Source organism: Seriola lalandi, unplaced genomic scaffold, assembly GCF_002814215.2.
Source record: "Seriola lalandi dorsalis isolate HSWRI2012SDOR001 ecotype SW California unplaced genomic scaffold, Sedor1 jcf7180002054689, whole genome shotgun sequence".
In the NCBI taxonomy this organism is placed as follows: domain Eukaryota; kingdom Metazoa; phylum Chordata; class Actinopteri; order Carangiformes; family Carangidae; genus Seriola; species Seriola lalandi.
The window spans coordinates 940,515-946,514 of NW_019525242.1; positions in this window are offsets into that span (position 1 = coordinate 940,515).

The window sequence follows — 6,000 nt, forward strand, 5'->3', positions numbered from 1 at the left end:
CATTCGCTCCCTCTGAGACATTTACAGCTGTCTCACAGCTCACATTATGCACAAGGCACTGCACAAATAAAAGGACGCTGTTGAGATGAGTATGCAAAGCAGTTTTGGGGGTGGGGGGGGTACATCTCTTGAGCACTTGGGCAATTATTGTGCACAATATAGCATTATTACGCTGTGCTGCAACGCCAAGAACAAGCTGCAGTAAAGCTTCTTAGTCATCACCTCACTGAGATCTCATCTTATCAGACGTTTTACAAAAAGCAGCTTTGACCATTGTAGTTTTCTTTATCTTGTATAAAATTCAAAGTCCAAATAATATATAATTTTGATTACATCACAAGTGGCATTTTGTAAAGCAATGAAATACTTGTTCTGCTTTTGCTAAAATTTCTTGATTTTTGAAAGTTTTGCTGTTTTCGACATTTTTGAAGCTGTACAATAAATTAATTAATAACACCACAGAACATACCTAAACACAATCACTTTCATCAAAAAATCTTACCATTTACTGACAATGGCACAATCAAGTTAGAAATACTACTGCAGTGTTCCAACAACAAGCAAAGTTATCCCTATTCAAGTTTCCACGACTTTCCATAGGAGGATCAATTGCGAGCTGGCTGGGTTACAGCCATCAGAAGAGAGGAGGGCGCAACATTCAAAATTCTTCGTGGGAGCACCTATGTTTGTTGTCTTCATTTTAACAATCACATCTATTGTACCCCGAAAGACGTATTAAAGGAGGGGCTGTCCCGTCGAAGTTTGCCTGGAATGACTGGAGAAGGAGACAAAAACGACAGGCGGCGTTTGAGAGGGCCGGTGAGAGACTGGGTGTTAGGGCTGCCGGTTGTCAGGAGGATGTAAAGGAAGTTGTCTCGGTAGGCGCACCTCCTCTCCCTGACCATAATTATGCTCTCCCCCTTCCACCTGGTAAATTCATGTGCCTCCCAGTGAGTCAGTATGTAACAGTGGCGGCTGCTGGTCTTATAAGGAGGGGAAGCTCATTTTCGGCCTACATCATAAAATGTGTCCGTTTATTTATATGTAAATTCGCAGAGTGACAGAAGAGAGTCGCCAAACACAACGCTAGTCGTTTTTAACAAAGACAAAGTCGCTGAGGATCAGTAACGTCTCCAGATCAACTCCGAACAATGGAATTAAAAACTTGAAAACTGCTCTGGTGGATGCGTATACTTCAAGATCGCTGATTCGCTCATTTCGCTGTCAATCAAAAAGGGACTCAGCCTCAGACAGATCATCCAATCATCATGCTGAAGCCAAGCGTCCGGGCCAGCCCACTGTCCCATAGACCCCCAGAGACGCTAAGCGTCTGATGGGCGGGACAAAGCCCAGCATTTATCCAATGACCGTCTAGTTTCGCTGCAGTGGAACAACCCACTCTCTGCTTCCCCATTGAAGTCAGTAGACGCTCGGCGTCTGCACTGTGTAAAGCACTGTGGCGCTGCGGGGATGAATGAGAAGAAGTCGTGTCGGTTACCTGTGATAAGTAGCTGATTCTGAACAAAAGATGAACGCGTTCTGGCGCATATTTAGTCAATGAAATGTTCACACAACAGCACATATTTGACCACTTATTTTGTTGACATTTTAGGGGAAGCTGAGCTTCCCTTGCAGTCTTAGAGCACTCGCCACTGATATGTAACTAAATAAAATCGGAATGAAAACTTGTTATAATAGACAGTAATGAAAACTTGAAGGTGTGTGCTAACTTTGCATGAAAATTATGTTGATGTTTACACTTGTACCTACCATGGTACCATGTTTTTTGTGGACTAAAACTAACAGCAGCAGAGTATTTGACATGCATTCAGACTGGACATGTTCAAATAAAATAAAGTAGCTGTTTTTCACCTTGAGTCTTTAACTATTTTTTATTATGTTGTCATGACAGTAATCAGTATTCCCTTTTGTTAATCTTGCAGTTTTTGAGTCAGGCCTATACTTTTTTATCAAAGTTGAAAGAGAATCTCTGATGTAATGCATATGCAGATGGATAATCATGTACCCGATTGTGTTTTATTTTTGTGCTTAGGTACATCAGGTGATGCAGCTGAGACAGTCAAGAAACTAGAAGCAAAAGTACAGGAGCTACAACTTGAACTCCAACAGCTGACACTTAAACAACAGCAGCCCAAAATGAACCTCTTTTGTGCCTCAGGTGAAGACTTCAGCTTCTACACCAGATTCCCATCAGAGGCGGTGTTCATGGTTTTTTGGGGATCAATTTATTCATCTGCTTCCAGGCTATTCCACTGGTCAGAGGCACAGAAAACTGCATTTAGAACAACAAGCCCCCACCACAAGTTGCTTGGCCGTCAATGGCCTGTCTGTCAGACAGGCCATTGACGGCCAAGAGAACACAGGTAACATAAGGCCAATAATGTCTCTAGTGATTGTTTGAATGACAGCAGTCAAAAGAAGTAAGAGTTTTACTTTGTGACGGTGGTTTTTGTATGCTAACGGTCGAGCCAGTAGCTAGTTACTTATGATTTACGATACAGCCTATGTGCAAGCTACTGGTAAGTAACATGTCAACAAACGCTACAACTTGGCCTTCAGAATAAGGTAGTGCTGTCTGTGTTTATTTTTCTCAGCGGGCCTTTCTTTGTGAGGTCTGGATGAGACAGCAGAGGAGGAGAGGCAGTTACTGCCGTCTCTAAAAACTCTTCCTATTTGCATTGCTCTCTCCATAATGATGTTAGCAAACCACAAATTATGAGCCATGATTTCTTGTTTTTTGTTCTTGGATGCTACTGGCCAGCACAGGTTTCACTGATTGTTACCATGGTAACATTAGTCTTAGACTTGAGTTAGTCTGGGGGTAAGGTGTCTAATTTTTTTGCCTTAATGTCTTTATTTTTGTGAAAGTCTTACTTGCATTAGACTGATCTATGATCCTAATTAAGTCTGAGGCATCTTTGCGAAACAGGCCCCAGATCCTTTATGGGACAGAATGCTGTTCTGAGATGTAAGTAGAGATATCACTTCCATTTCAGTATCATTTTTACTGATGTCTATTTCTAGCTTTAACTGGGCAAGAACTGCTTGACTTGCTTGCCCGCACAGCACGCCACTGTATTGACAGCTCAATAAACAGCCTTTAAATGTAGCTAAGCCAGCATAGCAACCAACCATCTCCAACCATCTTCCACCTTTTCACTTACTAATACTGTATTTGTGCTGTTTAGATGTGCTATAGGAAAATGTGGCCCTCACACATGCTCCTACACTGTGCCAGGGTGTCATCCTGACAGCCCGCCTGTGGAGTGTGTAATCAACTTAGCAAAGCCGGCCCAGCTCATGCTCAGCCCTAGGGACCCACAATTTGGTTAAAAAGTCATATTGCAATTATAGTGGACAATATTGAGTATCACAAATGCCTCCAAAATTGCCTAAAACATGGTATCGGGTGTTGCAAGCCATTGGTTACTACTGTTTTAGAGTGCTTGAGTCCAAAGTATCACCACATAACACAGGGTCATGTTTTTTTTTTTTCATGTGTCCAGTTCAGCATCAGCATCATCCATTTCCACCTGGTCTGCACACACGGTAGTCGTGTGACCGTACACTGCACATGCACATGCTTCACTGCCTAAACAGAGGCTGATTGGTCATCTCATTATTATGGGTGTAGATGATGAGCAGACTGCACGCAAACAGAGAAGACGCTGTCACGTTCACACATGCAGTTTTTTTATTTATATATAATCGCATAGGCTGACGTCATATTTGAGTCAACCACTTCACTCACTGCTACAGTAATATCAAATGTTCCTGCCCCCCACCCCCCCCACACACACACACACACACACACACACACTAAGACACAGACCGACTGTGTAATCAGAGAGCTCGGAATGGCATGCCCTTTTAATGTGTGAAGGGGAAGTGACAGACATTAATAGTGTTATGGTGGGGGGGCAGGAGCAGCTGAGTAATGTCAACGCACAAGAAAAAAGAAAAAGAAAGGAAAACAAATCTTCTGGTGACTGATGGAGCAACAAAACAAATGATGAGGGTGATTCAGGACGGACGCACTTAAAATAATGAAACACATATTTTATTGAAGATATGAAATAGTGCTTGGTCATGTGCGGATGAGAGGGCACACTTACAACCTGATCCTCAAATTCGGCCACCAGGAAACAAATCAGCAAATCATAAGAATATAAAATGAATGGTGACAGTAAATTTCATCAACAGATTTTTGTTGTGAGCAATATCAAAGAACAAAAATAGTGTAAATAACAACACAAAGATGCATGATTAAATCAGTACAACTCTTAACCAAGCAACTAGCAGCAGTTATGAAGGTAGAGTCACTAAGTTACGATAGGAAAAAATAACATGGTACGATGATGCACTAGAATTAGTGCTGAAAAAAACAGCTTAGCTCCTGAGAGAGTAAGTACATTTACTTAAGTACTTGAACTTTACCTGAGGATTTCTGTTTTACAGTACTTTACTTGTTAGAATATTAATTAGTTTGCGGGCTGCAACTTACCATTATTTTCATTATTGATGCATCTGCAAAAAGTAATAATAATAAATTATAATTTCCTCAAGCCCAGTGTAATGTCATATAATATATTTTGATATTTTTGTCAACCAGCAGTCAATGCATTCAACTAGCTGTAGTAATGTTAAAATGTCACATCTGTCAAAGCTGTGAATGAACAATACATTTTTTGAAGCCATTTATATAATCAAATCAGTTTAATACAGTATAATAATAATGATTTCCTTTTTTACATGACTTGGCAGAGTGATTTTTCCTATTCTTTAAGATAGTCTACATCTTGACTTACTCATATCATATTAGAAGCAAAAATATTTTTATAAAAAAAATAAAATAAAATGCCACTTGGGTGCTTCAATGGCTCACCCGGTGGAGCGTATACCACATAGGCTTCGTCCTGACCGCAGCGGCCATGGGTTCGAATCTGACCCACGGCTCTTTGCTGCATGTCATCCATCCCCTCTCTCTCTCACTGTCCTATCCAAATAAAAGGGGGAAATGCCCCCAAAAAATAACTTTAAATAAAATGCCACTTTTACCTGGCAATTTTGGATGAAAGCTAGGACGCCTGAGACAGACAGAGACAGAAGGAAAGTGTAAATGAGAAATAGAGAGAACTTTTAATTGGAGAGAGTGCTCACTTTAATGTGAACACTTTTATGTGCAGGGATGCACAGATGTTTGCATATTATTCTTCAGCAGCCTTGTGTTTGTTTCACTTAATCAGAGTAACCACAGTGGATCATTCGTGCCTAATGGGACTGTGTGCTTTGGTGACAAACTTTACAAATTAGGTCGGGGATACCAAACTAACTGTCTGCCCTATGGCGGCCTCCAGATGGCTGTAAGGAGCAGGCTTTCATAATGTCTTACAACAGCAATTACAGGTAATGTAGCTATTATTCTTCAGCTTGGTTGACTGCTTTACTTAAATTCTCGGTTTGAGTTTTATTTATTTATTTATTTTTTAATGTTGATCCCAATGCCTCTACCAGCTGAATAGCATCCCTTTAAAGGTCTAGTCTAGCATAATGCACTATGGTTACTGTGGTTGAATGGAATATTCCTATAAAGGTACTATAATGTTTTTTTTTTTTTTCCTCTAGTTATTAAATATTAATAATATTTTGTTTAAATTAGTGTTGAAGGAACAGCTGAAAACAAGAGAGAAAATGTGTGTGAAAGTGAAATATTAATTGACAGCAGCGGTGAGTGCCTGTGACTTCACACACTCACTGAGGTTGGAAAGAGACACAGGTTCACTGAGCTCTGACTCTTAACAATCATTAGCAAAGCAGTGTGGAAAACATCCAGCTGCAGCTTCTCACTTTAGCCGCTGCTGAGCGGCGCTTTCTGGGTTTAAAATGACAAACGCTGCCGGTGGTACATCCAGACTGTCCTCTTGTAAAAAAAAAAGAGCCCATAAGTCGTCCGTGCAGCGGCTCAGTATGACCCGTAGT